The following is a 14,634-nucleotide window of genomic DNA, read 5'->3' as shown; positions in this document are numbered from 1 at the left end:
TTCTCTGTTTAACAAATCATTTTCCCTAACCCTCGCACTTTGCACACCACCTCGACCAAAACACCCTATATCTGCCACTCTATCATCAGACACATTCAACAAACCTTCAAAATACTCACTCCATCTCCTTCTCACATCACCACTACTTGTTATCACCTCCCCATTTGCGCCCTTCACTGAAGTTCCCATTTGCTCCCTTGTCTTACGCACTTTATTTACCTCCTTCCAGAACATCTTTTTATTCTCCCTAAAATTTAATGATACTCTCTCACCCCAATTCTCATTTGCCCTTTTTTTCACCTCTTGCACCTTTCTCTTGACCTCCTGTCTCTTTCTTTTATACATCTCCCACTCAATTGCATTTTTTCCCTGCAAAAATCGTCCAAATGCCTCTCTCTTCTCTTTCACTAATACTCTTACTTCTTCATCCCACCACTCACTACCCTTTCTAATCAACCCACCTCCCACTCTTCTCATGCCACAAGCCTCTTATGCGCAATCCATCACTGATTCCCTAAATACATCCCATTCCTCCCCCACTCCCCTTACTTCCATTGCTCTCACCTTTTTCCATTCTGTACTCAGTCTCTCCTGGTACTTCCTCACACAGGTCTCCTTCCCAAGCTCACTTACAGAGGTATAAGTTTGTTGAGTATTCCTGGTAAATTATATGGGAGGGTATTGATTGAGAGGGTGAAGGCATGTACAGAGCATCAGATTGTGAGCAGTGTGGTTTCAGAAGTGGTAGAGGATGTGTGGATCAGGTGTTTGCTTTGAAGAATGTATGTGAGAAATACTTAGAAAAGCAAATGGATTTGTATGTAGCATTTATGGATCTGGAGAAGGCATATGATAGAGTTGATAGAGATGCTCTGTGGAAGGTATTAAGAATATATGGTGTGGGAGGAAAGTTGTTAGAAGCAGTGAAAAGTTTTTATCGAGGATGTAAGGCATGTGTACGTGTAGGAAGAGAGGAAAGTGATTGGTTCTCAGTGAATGTAGGTTTGCGGTAGGGGTGTGTGATGTCTCCATGGCTGTTTAATTTGTTTATGGATGGGGTTGTTAGGGAGGTGAATGCAAGAGTTTTGGAAAGAGGGGCAAGTATGAAGTCTGTTGGGGATGAGAGAGCTTGGGAAGTGAGTCAGTTGTTGTTCACTGATGATACAGCCCTGGTGGCTGATTCATGTGAGAAACTGCAGAAGCTGGTGACTGAGTTTGGTAAAGTGTGTGAAAGAAGAAAGTTAAGAGTAAATGTGAATAAGAGCAAGGTTATTAGGTACAGTAGGGTTGAGGGTCAAGTCAATTGGGAGGTGAGTTTGAATGGAGAAAAACTGGAGGAAGTGAAGTGTTTTAGATATCTGGGAGTGGATCTGGCAGCGGATGGAAACATGGAAGCGGAAGTGGATCATAGGGTGGGGGAGGGGGTGAAAACTCTGGGAGCCTTGAAGAATGTGTGGAAGTCGAGAACATTATCTCGGAAAACAAAAATGGGTATGTTTGAAGGAATAGTGGTTCCAACAATGTTGAATGGTTGTGAGGCGTGGGCTATGGATAGAGTTGTGCGCAGGAGGATGGATGTGCTGGAAATGAGATGTTTGAGGACAATGTGTGGTGTGAGGTGGTTTGATCGAGTAAGTAACGCAAGGGTTAGAGAGATGTGTGGAAATAAAAAGAGCGTGGTTGAGAGAGCAGAAGAGGGTGTTTTGAAATGGTTTGGGCACATGGAGAGAATGAGTGAGGAAAGATTGACCAAGAGGATATATGTGTCGGAGGTGGAGGGAACGAGGAGAAGTGGGAGACCAAATTGGAGGTGGAAAGATGGAGTGAAAAAGATTTTGTGTGATCGGGGCCTGAACATGCAGGAGGGTGAAAGGAGGGCAAGGAATAGAGTGAATTGGATCGATGTGGTATACTGGGGTTGACGTGCTGTCAGTGGATTGAATCAGGGCATGTGAAGCGTCTGGGGTAAACCATGGAGAGCTGTGTAGGTATGTATATTTGCGTGTGTGGACGTATGTATATACATGTGTATGGGGGTGGGTTGGGCCATTTCTTTCGTCTGTTTCCTTGCGCTACCTCGCAAACACGGGAGACAGCAACAAAGCAAAAAAAAAAAAAAAAAAAAATATATATATATATATATGTGATAGAGTGTAAGAAAGTAAATTCTAGATTGATATGGGTAAAACTGAAAGTTGATGGAGAGAGATGGGTGATTATTGGTGCATATGCACCTGGGCATGAGAAGAAAGATCATGAGAGGCAAGTGTTTTGGGAGCAGCTGAATGAGTGTGTTAGTGGTTTTGATGCACAAGACCGGGTTATAGTGATGGGTGATTTGCATGCAAAGGTGAGTAATGTGGCAGTTGAGGGAATAATTGGTATACATGGAGTGTTCAGTGTTGTAAATGTAAATGGTGAAGAGCTTGTAGATTTATGTGCTGAAAAAGGACTGGTGATTGGGAATACCTGGTTTAAAAACAGAGATATACATAAGTATACATATTTAAGTAGGAGAGATGGCCAGAGAGCATTATTGGATTACGTGTTAATTGATAGACGCACGAAAGAGAGACTTTTGGATGTTAATGTGCTGAGAGGTGCAACTGGAGGGATGTCTGATCATTATCTTGTGGAGGTGAAGGTGAAGATTTGTGGGGGTTTTCAGAAAAGAAGAGAAAATGTTGGGGTGAAGACAGTGGTGAGAGTAAGTGAGCTTGGGAAGGAGACTTGTGTGAGGAAGTACCAGGAGAGACTGAGTACAGAATGGAAAAAAGTGAGAACAAAGGAGGTAAGGGGAGTGGGGGAGGAATAGGATGTATCTAGGGAAGCAGTGATGGCTTGCGCAAAAGATGCTTGTGGCATGAGAAGCGTGGGAAGTAGGTTGATTAGAAAAGGTAGTGAGTGGTGGGATGAAGAAGTAAGATTATTAGTGCAAGAGAAGAGAGAGGCATTTGAACGAATTTTGCAGGGAAAAAATGCAAATGAGTGGGAGAGCTATAAAAGAAAGAGGCAGGAGGTCAAGAGAAAGGTGCAAGAGGTGAAAAAGAGGGCAAATGAGAGTTGCGGTGAGAGAGTATCATTAAATTTCAGGGAGAATAAAAAAGATGTTTTGGAAGGCGGTAAATAAAGTGCATAAGACAAGGGAGCAAATGGGAACTTCAGTGAAGGGGGGCTAATGGGGAGGTGATAACAAGTAGTGGTGATGTGAGAAGGAGATGAGTGAGTATTTTGAAGGTTTGTTGAATGTGTTTGATGATAGAGTGGCAGATATAGGGTGTTTTGGTCGAGGTGGTGTGCAAAGTGAGAGGGTTAGGGAAAATGATTTGGTAAATAGAGAAGAGGTAGTAAAAGCTTTACGGAAGATGAAAGCCGGCAAAGCAGCAGGTTTGGATGGTATTGCAGTGGAATTTATTAAAAAAGGGGGTGACTGTATTGTTGACTGGTTGGTAAGGTTATTTAATATATGTATGATTCATGGTGAGGTGCCTGAGGATTGGCGGAATGCTTGCATAGTGCCATTGTACAAAGGCAAAGGAGATAAGAGTGAGTGCTCAAGTTACAGAGGTATAAGTTTGTTGAGTACTCCTGGTAAATTATATGGGAGGGTATTGATTGAGAGGGTGAAGGCGTGTACAGAGCACAAGATTGGGGAAGAGCAGTGTGGTTTCAGAAGTGGAAGAGGATGTGTGGATCAGGTGTTTGCTGTGAAGAATGTATGTGAGAAATACTTAGAAAAACAAATGGATTTGTATGTAGCATTTATGGATCTGGAGAAGGCATATGATAGAGTTGATAGAGATGCTCTGTGGAAGGTATTAAGAATATATGGTGTGGGAGGCAAGTTGTTAGAAGCAGTGAAAAGTTTTTATCGAGGATGTAAGGCATGTGTACGTGTAGGAAGAGAGGAAAGTGATTGGTTCTCAGTGAATGTAGGTTTGCGGCAGGGGTGTGTGATGTCTCCATGGTTGTTTAATTTGTTTATGGATGGGGTTGTTAGGGAGGTGAATGCAAGAGTTTTGGAAAGAGGGGCAAGTATGCAGTCTGTTGTGGATGAGAGAGCTTGGGAAGTGAGTCAGTTGTTGTTCGCTGATGATACAGCACTGGTGGCTGAAACATGTAAGAAACTGCAAAAGCTGGTGACTGAGTTTGGTAAAGTGTGTGAAAGAAGAAAGTTAAGAGTAAATGTGAATAAGAGCAAGGTTATTAGATACAGTAGGGTTGAGGGTCAAGTCAACTGGGAGGTAAGTTTGCATGGAGAAAAACTGGAGGAAGTAAAGTGTTTTAGATACCTGGGAGTGGATCTGGCAGGGGATGGAACCATGGAAGCGGAAGTGAATCATAGGGTGGGGGAGGGGGCGAAAATTCTGGGATCCTTGAAGAATGTTTGGAAGACGAGAACATTATCTTGGAAAGCAAAAATGGGTATGTTTGAAGGAATAGTGGTTCCAACAATGTTGTATGGTTGCGAGGCGTGGGCTATGGATAGAGTTGTGCGCAGGAGGGTGGATGTGCTGGAAATGAGATGTTTAAGGACAATATGTGGTGTGAGGTGGTTTGATCGAGTAAGTAATGTAAGGGTGAGAGAGATGTGTGGAAATAAAAAGAGTGTGGTTGAGAGAGCAGAAGAGGGTGTTTTGAAATGGTTTGGTCACATGGAGAGAATGAGTGGGGAAAGATTGACCAAGAGGATATATGTGTCGGAGGTGGAGGGAACGAGGAGAAGTGGGAGACCAAACTGGAGGTGGAAAGATGGAGTGAAAAAGATTTTGAGTGATTGGGGCCTGAACATGCAAGTGGGTGAAAGGCTTGCAAGGAATAGAGTGTATTTGAACGATGTGGTATACCGGGGTCGACGTGCTGTCAATGGATTGAACCAGGGCATGTGAAGCGTCTGGGGTAAACCATGGAAAGTGTGTGGGGTCTGGATGTGGAGAGGGAGCTGTGGTTTCAGTGCATTATTACATGACAGCGAGAGACTGAGTGTGAACGAATGGGGCCTTTGGTGTCTTTCCTAGCGCTACCTCGCACACATGAGGGGGGAGAGGGTTGTTATTCCATGTGTGGCGAGGTGGCGATGGGAACAAATAAAGGCAGACAGTATGAATTATGTACATGTGTATATATGTATATGTCTGTGTGTGTATATATATATGTGTACATTGAGATGTATAGGTATGTATATTTGCGTGTGTGGACGTGTATGTATATACATGTGTATGGGGGTGGGTTGGGCCATTTCTTTCGTCTGTTTCCTTGCGCCACCTCGCAAACGCGGGAGACAGCGACAAAGCAAAATATAATTAAATATAATAATATATATATATACACACATACAGAGAGGCATGGGCTATGGATAGAGTTGTGCGCAGGAGGGTGGATGTGCTGGAAATGAGATGTTTGAGGACAATGTGTGGTGTGAAGTGGTTTGATCGAGTAAGTAATGTAAGGGTAAGAGAGATGTGTGGAAATAAAAAGAGCATGGTTGAGAGAGCAGAAGAGGGTGTTTTGAAATGGTTTGGGCACATGGAGAGAATGAGTGAGGAAAGATTGACCATGAGGATATGTGTGTCAGAGGTGGAGGGAACGAGAAGTGGGAGACCAAATTGGAGGTGGAAAGATGGAGTGAAAAAGATTTTGAGTGATCGGGGCTTGAACATGCAGGAGGGTGAAAAGCGGGCAAGGAATAGAGTGAATTGGATCGATGTGGTATACCGGGGTTGATGTGCTGTCAGTGGATTGAATCAGGGCATGTGAAGCATCTGGGGTAAACCATGGAAAGTTGTGTGGGGCCTGGATGTGGAAAGGGAGCTGTGGTTTTGGGCATTATTGCATGACAGCTAGAGACTGAGTGTGAACGAATGGGGCCTTTGTTGTCTTTTCCTAGCACTACCTCGCACACATGAGGGGGGAGGGGGATGGTATTCCATGTGTAGCGAGGTGGCGATGGGAATTAATAAAGGCAGACAGTGTTAATTGTGTGCATGGGTATATATCTATGGGTCTGTGTGTGTATATATATGTGTACATTGAGATGTATAGGTATGTATATTTGCGTGTGTGGATGTGTATGTATATACATGTGTATGGGGGTGGGTTGGGCCATTTCTTTCGTCTGTTTCCTTGTGCTACCTCGCAAACGCGGGAGACAGCGACAAAGCAAAATAAATAAATAAATACAGAGAGGTAAATGAGAGTTGGGGCGAGGGAGTATCATTAAATTTTAGGGAGAATAAAAAGATGTTTTGGAAGGAGGTAAATAAAGTGCGTAAGACAAGGGAACAAATGGGAACTTCAGTGAAGGGGGCCAATGGGGAGGTGATAACAAGTAGTGGTGATGTGAGAAGGAGATGGAGTGAGTATTTTGAAGGTTTGTTGAATGTGTTTGATGATAGAGTGGCAGATATAGGGTGTATTGGTTGAGGTGGTGTGCAAAGTGAGAGGGTTAGGAAAAATGATTTGGTAAACAGAGAAGAGGTAGTAAAAGCTTTGCAGAAGATGAAAGCTGGCAAGGCAGCAGGTTTGGATGGTATTGCAGTGGAATCTATTAAAAAAGGGGGTGACTGTATTGTTGACTGGTTGGTAAGGTTATTTAATATATGTATGATTCATGGTGAGGTGCCTGAGGATTGGCGGAATGCGTGCATAGTGCCATTGTATAAAGGCAAAGGGGATAAGAGTGAGTGCTCAAGTTACAGAGGTATAAGTTTGTTGAGTATTCCTGAGAAATTATATGGGAGGATATTGATTGAGAGGGTGAAGGCATGTACAGAGCATCAGACTGGGGAAAAGCAGTGTGGTTTCAGAAGTGGTAGAGGATGTGTGGATCAGGTGTTTGCTTTGAGGAATGTATGTGAGAAATACTTAGAAAAGCAAATGTATTTGTATGTAGCATTTATGGATCTGGAGAAGGCATATGATAGAGTTGATAGAGATGCTCTGTGGAAGGTATTAAGAATATATGGTGTGGGAAGCAAGTTGTTAGAAGCAGTGAAAAGTTTTTATCGAGGATGTAAGGCATGTGTATGTGTAGGAAGAGAGGAAAGTGATTGGTTCTCAGTGAATGTAGGTTTGCGGCAGGGGTCTGTGATGTCTCCATGGTTGTTTAATTTGCTTATGGATGGGGTTGTTAGGGAGGTGAATGTAAGAGTTTTGGAAAGAGGGGCAAGTATGAAGTCTGTTGGGGATGAGAGCTTGGGAAGTGAGTCAGTTGTTGTTCGATGATGATACAGCCCTGGTGGCTGATTCATGTGAGAAACTGCAGAAGCTGGTGACTGAGTTTGGTAAAGTGTGTGAAAGAAGAAAGTTAAGAGTAAATGTGAATAAGAGCAAGGTTTTTAGGTACAGTAGGGTTGAGGGTCAAGTCAATTGGGAGGTAACTTTGAATGGAGAAAAACTGGAGGAAGTAAAGTGTTTTAGATATCTGGGAGTGGATCTGGCAGTGGATGGAACCATGGAAGCGGAAGTGAATCATAGGGTGGGGGAGGGGGCGAAAATCCTGGGAGCCTTGAAGAATGTGTGGAAGTCGAGAACATTATCTCGGAAAGCAAAAATGGGTATGTTTGAAGGAATAGTGGTTCCAGGAAAGTTGTATGGTTGCGAGGCGTGGGCTATGGATAGAGTTGTGCGTAGGAGGGTGGATGTGCTGGAAATGAGATGTTTGAGGACAATGTGTGGTGTGAGGTGGTTTGATCGAGTAAGTAACGTAAGGGTAAGAGAGATGTGTGGAAATAAAAAGAGCGTGGTTGAGAGAGCAGAAGAGGGTGTTTTGAAATGGTTTGGTCGCATGGAGAGAACGGGTGAGGAAAGATTGACCACGAGGATATATGTGTCAGAGATGGAGGGAACGAGGAGAAGTGGAAGACCAAATTGGAGGTGGAGAGATGGAGTGAAAAAGATTTTGTGTGATCGGGGCCTGAACATGCAGGAGGGTGAAAGGAGGGCAAGGAATAGAGTAAATTGGATTGATGTGGTATACCGGGGTTGACGTGCTGTCAGTGGATTGAATCAAGGCATGTGAAGCGTCTGGGGTGAACCATGGAAAGCTGTGTAGGTGTGTATATTTGCGTGTGTGGACGTATGTATATACATATGTATGGGGGTGGGTTGGGCCATTTCTTTCGTCTGTTTCCTTGCGCTACCTCACAAACGCGGGAGACAGCGACAAAGCAAAAAAAAAAAAAAAATATATATATATATATATATATATATTATATATATTATATATTCTTGATTTTTTTGAAAAATAGATTTTCCTGAAAATTTCAGCATAGATCCTTGTACGTCTGTTGAATGACAATCTTTGGTTATAACCTTAAGATTCGTGAAATTAGTCAAGTAATTAGCATATTGATATAATTAATTGTAATTAATATTAAAAATGTGGTTAAGTTTGAATGGAGAAAAACTGGAGGAAGTGAAGTGTTTTAGATATCTGGGAGTGGATCTGGCAGCGGATGGAACCATGGAAGCGGAAGTGGATCATAGGGTGGGGGAGGGGGCGAAAATCTGGGAGCCTTGAAGAATGTGTGGAAGTCGAGAACATTATCTCGGAAAGCAAAAATGGGTATGTTTGAAGGAATAGTGGTTCCAACAATGTTGTATGGTTGCGAGGCGTGGGCTATGGATAGAGTTGTGCGCAGGAGGATGGATGTGCTGGAAATGAGATGTTTGAGGACAATGTGTGGTGTGAGGTGGTTTGATCGAGTGAGTAACGTAAGTGTAAGAGAGATGTGTGGAAATAAAAAGAGCGTGGTTGAGAGAGCAGAAGAGGGTGTTTTGAAGTGGTTTGGGCACATGGAGAGAATGAGTGAGGAAAGATTGACCAAGAGGATATATGTGTCTGAGGTGGAGGGAACGAGGAGAAGAGGGAGACCAAATTGGAGGAGGAAAGATGGAGTGAAAAAGATTTTGTGTGATCGGGGCCTGAACATGCAGGAGGGTGAAAGGAGGGCAAGGAATAGAGTGAATTGGAGCGATGTGGTATACCGGGGTTGACGTGCTGTCAGTGGATTGAATCAAGGCATGTGAAGCGTCTGGGGTAAACCATGGAAAGCTTTGTAGGTATGTATATTTGCGTGTGTGGACGTATGTATATACATGTGTATTGGGGGGGGGTTGGGCCATTTCTTTCGTCTGTTTCCTTGCGCTACCTCGCAAACGCGGGAGACAGCGACAAAGTATAATAAAAAAAAAATATATATATATATATATATATATATATATATATATATACACATCAATTTCTAAAAGGATAAACAGGAGTCAAGCGGAGAGTGCTCATCCTCCACGAGGGCTCAGATTGGGGTGTCTGAATGTGTGCGGATAAAACCAAGACGAGGAGAAAGGAAAAATAGGTAGTATGCTTGAGGAAAGAAACCTGGATGTTCTGGCTCTGAATGAAATGGTGCTTAAGGGTAAAGGGGAAGAATGGTTTGGGAAAGTCTTGGGGGTAAAGTCAGGGGTTGGTGAAAGGACAAGAGCTAAGAAGGAGTAGCACTACTCCTGAAGCAGGAGTTGTGGGAGTATGTGACAGAGTGGAAGAAAGTAAATTCTAGGTTGATGTGGGTAAACCTGAAAGTGGATGGAGAGACATGGGTGATTACTGGTGTGTATGCATCTGGTCATGAGAAGAAAGATCATGAGAGGCAGGTGTTCTGGAAGCAGCTGAGTGAATGTGTCAGCAGCTTTGATGCACAAGACTGGATTTTAGTGATAGGTGATTTGAATGTGAAGGTGAATAATATGACAGTTGAGGGTATAATTGGTGTACATGGGGAATTCAGTGTTGTGAATGGAAATGGTGAGGAGCTTGTGGATTTGTGTGCTGAAAAAAGACTGGTGATTGGGAATGCCTGGTTTAAAACGAGAGATGTATAAAAGTATACATATGTGAGTAGGAGAGATGGTCAAAGGGCATTATTGGATTATGTGTTAATTGATAGATGTATAAAAGAGAGACTTCTGGGTGTTAATGTGCTGAGAGGGGCTACTGGAGGGATGTCTGAACACTATCTTGTGGAGGCAAAGGTGAAGATTTGTAGAAGTTTTCAAAAAAGAAAAAAGAATGTTGGGGAGAAGAGAGTGTTGAGAGTAAGTGAATGTGGAAAGGAGACTTATGTGAGGAAGAACCAGGAGAGATTGAGTGTAGAATGTCAAAATGTGAGAGCAAATGATAAGAAGGTAGTGGGTGAGGAATGAGATGCATTTAAGGATGCAGTGATGGCATGTGCAAAAGATGTATGTGGCATGAGAAAGGTGGGAGGTGGACAGATTAGAAAGGGTAGTGAGTGGTTGGATGAAGAAGTAAAGTTGTTAGTGAGAGAAAAGAGAGGCATTTGGATGATACTTGCAAGGATGGAGTGCAAGTGACTGGGAGATGTATAAAAGAAAGTGGCAGGAGGTCAAGAGAAAGGTGCAAGGGTTGAAAAAGAGGGCAAATGAGAGTTGGTGGGAGATAATATAATTAAACTGTAAGGATAAAAAAAATAGTGTGGTATTTGTTGGTAGCCTTTTGATATCTATGAAATCCAATGGTATTCTGCGGTCCAATTTACTGTAGGTGTGGCTGAAAAATTCCATAAAATTCCTTGAACTTGATCGTTTATTACAGAACCCATGCAAATTATTAATTACTAGTTTATAATCTTCACAATATCTAAGAAGATCACCCTTAATCATAATTTTTGTGATCTTACACAAACCAAGATAAGATTGATAAGATTGAAGTGTTCAGTGCATTTTCCATTCCTGTTCTTAAATTATTGTTTTAACATTCACAAGCTTCCAGTTATTTGGTGGACTCTCTTCTTGAAATATTTTGTTGAATATCTAGATGATTGGAAATACTTATTGTTGGTTTCCTTTTTCAAATATTCTGGAACATCGTCCAGACCAGCTAATTTCTTTGGATTTAATTTTTGTAAATACTGAACTCCTATATCACATACATATATCTCCTATTACTTCTGAAAAATGGGTGTTTGTCAAGTAATGGGGAAACAATTACTCTCTTATGAAATTAGAGAACATGATATAGGAATGTAAGAACAACAAAGAGGCAAGCTAAACAGTCTTGTCATCCCTTGGGAAATAAGACTAATAGCAGAAGCACGATGCTGGGATGGCACTGAGGGCTACACAGCCCAGTGTCAGCATGTCTAAACTGTGCTCACCTCATTTGTATAATATTGAAATGAACTTGGTTCTTTAGAACAGCATTAAGTAAAGTTTAATCATCTAATAGATTATTATTTGAAGTGCTAGACTTCTAACTGCTACAAGGGAAAGAAACTTATGAAAATTATGAAAAAGGAGGCCCTAGGCATCTGATACCATCGCCATAGACAAGCTGAAATTCAACTACTGACATTAAACGGGTCTCCCTGACCACTGAATACTACCACCACACAATAAATGTCATAATGAAACTACATACGCACTTACAGAAGAAAAGGAAATACATGGAACAAGAATATTTAGATGTGAGGCATTAGTAGCAGGAGAGGTTTGTGGTAATCTTAAATGACCTAAGTGCCGCCTGGCATCACCACCATACAGTGTAGACCTTATTGCCATCCTCTAACAGTTCCTCACGGGGAAAGTTGAGGTCTATATCACTTGTGTCTGAATTATCGTATTTTTTGTTATGTATTTATATGATACACAAGTACTATTTTCTTACATCGTTTTGGCGGCCTGTATTCTGCTGTATCCATCATTTTGCACGTCATACCAATTAATACCATATAATGTAAGTCTCAGGTCTCAATAACAATTCTATTTAGCACCATGTCAATATGCATAATGCCTTATGTATTCATCTTGACGACAAAATGGATCCGTTAACCAGGTTCCTGTTACTACTCGGTGATATTCTTTTCTAATTCTACCGAAAAAGACGTCTGCTGTCCATCAAACCAAACTTGCAGGAAACGCCCGCAACATCAACAGTATCTAGAGGTTGTTGTCAAGCCAGCGCACACCTGTACCAGCGCACCAACATACCTAATGCATCAAGCAGCCAGAACACAACGTAACCAACGAATATAATAAACAGCATACAGGTGAAATCGCAATTCAGTTGTTGAGATCATTCAATAATTTTTTGATACATGCGGCATAATATGTTTCACGGAGACAATTGTTCGCACCTGATGAAGCGGATTGTCTCAGTGAAACATGTTGTCCCACATGCACAGAAAAATTACACGTTAAATATAACTCCTACCGAATTTCGATTTCACTTTCATAACTATCATCACATACTAGTGGGATCAACATATAACGAAACCACATAAACATTTCCAGCGTATCCAAGGTCAAAGGTGAAGCACCCAAATATATTCAGTACAGAACACACAAACATGTCCAACATTATCAAAAACATATTAACATACAACAAGAAACATATCCAGCACATAGCACATATCCAGTACGGTGCACACACACACATATCCAGCACAGAGCACACATACATATCCAGCACATAGCACATATCCAGTACGGTGCACACACACACATATCCAGCACAGAGCAGACACACTTATCTAGCACATACACATAGCACAGAGCACACTTACATATCTAGCACATACACATATCAGCACAGAGCACACACACACACATATCCAACACAGAGCATGTGTATGTGTTCTGTGCTGGATACGTGTATGTGCTATGTGCTGGATATGTGTGTGTGCTCTGTGCTGGATACATGTGAATGTAGTCTGTGCTGGATATGTGTGTGTGTGCACCGTACTGGATATGTGCTATGTGCTGGATATGTATGTGTGCTCTGTGCTGGATATGTGTGTGTGTGCACCGTACTGGATATGTGCTATGTGCTGGATATGTTTCTTGTTGTATGTTAATATGTTTTTGATAATGTTGGACATGTTTGTGTGTTCTGTACTGAATATATTTGGGTGCTTCACCTTTGACCTTGGATACGCTGGAAATGTTTATGTGGTTTCGTTATATGTTGATCCCACTAGTATGTGATGATAGTTATGAAAGTGAAATCGAAATTCGGTAGGAGTTATATTTAACGTGTAATTTTTCTGTGCATGTGGGACAACATGTTTCACCGAGACAATCCGCTTCATCAGGTGCGAACAGTAGTCTCCGTGAAACATATTATGCCGCATGTATCAAAAAATAATTGAATAAAATGATCTCAACAACTGAATTGCGATTTCACCTGTATGCTGTTTATTATATTCGTTGGTTACGTTGTGTTCTGGCTGCTTGATGCATTAGATATGTTGGTGCGCTGGTACAGGTGTGCGCTGGCTTGACAACAACCTCTAGATACTGTTGATGTTGCGGGCGTTTCCTGCAAGTTTGGTTTGATGGACAGCAGACGTCTTTTTCGGTAGAATTAGAAAAGAATATCACCGAGTAGTAACAGGAACCTGGTTAACGGATCCATTTTGTCGTCAAGATGAATACATAAGGCATTATGCATATTGACATGGTGCTAAATAGAATTGTTATTGAGACCTGAGACTTACATTATATGGTATTAATTGGTATGACGTGCAAAATGATGGATACAGCAGAATACAGGCCGCCAAAACGATGTAAGAAAATAGTACTTGTGTATCATATAAATACATAACAAAAAATACGATAATTCAGACACAAGTGATATAGACCTCAACTTTCCCCGTGAGGAACTGTTAGAGGATGGCAATAAGGTCTACACTGTATGGTGGTGATGCCAGGCGGCACTTAGGTCATTTAAGATTACCACAAACCTCTCCTGCTACTAATGCCTCACATCTAAATATTCTTGTTCCATGTATTTCCTTTTCTTCTGTAAGTGCATATGTAGTTTCATTATGACATTTATTGTGTGGTGGTAGTATTCATTGGTCAGGGAGACCCATTTAATGTCAGTAGTTGAACTTCAGCTTGTCTATGGCGATGGTATCAGATGCCTAGGGCCTACTTTTTCATAATTTTCATAAGTTTCTTTCCCTTGTAGCAGTTAGAAGTCTAGCACTTCAAATAATAATCTATTAGATGATTAAACTTAATGCTGTTCTAAAGAACCAAGTTCATTTCAATATTATACAAATGAGGTGAGCACAGTTTAGACATGCTGACACTGGGCTGTGTAGCCCTCAGTGCTATCCCAGCATTGTGCTTCTGCTATTAGTCTTATTTCCCAAGGGATGACAAGACTGTTTAGCTTGCCTCTTTGTTGTTCTTACATTACTATATCATGTTCTCTAATTTCATAAGAGAGTAATTATTTCCCCATTACTTGACAAACACCCATTTTTTAGAAGTAATAGGAGATATATGTATGTGATATAGGAGTTCAATATTTACAAAAATTAAATCCAAAGAAATTAGCTGGTCTGGACGATGCCTCTTCCAGAATATTTGAAAAAGGAAACCAACAATAAGTATTTCCAATCATCTAGATATTCAACAAAATATTTCAAGAAGAGAGACCACCAAATAACTGTGAATGTTAAAACAATAATTTAAAAACAGGAATGGAAAATGCACTGAACACTTCAATCTTATCAATCTTATCTTGGTTTGTGTAAGATCACAAAAATTATAATTAAGGGTGATCTTGTTAGATATTGTGAAGATTATAAACTAGTAATTAATAAT

The 14,634-nt window shown here is 41.3% G+C and overlaps 1 protein-coding gene across 1 annotated transcript in view; it reads right to left on the bottom strand.

Moving 5' to 3' along the window:
- LOC139763607 (uncharacterized) overlaps positions 1-11,962 on the bottom strand; it is a 26,556-nt gene extending 14,594 nt beyond the window's left edge. The window contains exon 1 of the mRNA XM_071689820.1: positions 11,684-11,962. The gene's annotated coding sequence lies outside the window, so the exon portion shown is untranslated. The remainder of the gene's footprint in view (positions 1-11,683) is intronic.
- Positions 11,963-14,634: the final 2,672 nt, after the last annotated feature.

This window comes from Panulirus ornatus, chromosome 47 (assembly GCF_036320965.1).
Source record: "Panulirus ornatus isolate Po-2019 chromosome 47, ASM3632096v1, whole genome shotgun sequence".
NCBI lineage: Eukaryota > Metazoa > Arthropoda > Malacostraca > Decapoda > Palinuridae > Panulirus > Panulirus ornatus.
This window is presented reverse-complemented; position numbering and strand designations above follow the sequence as displayed.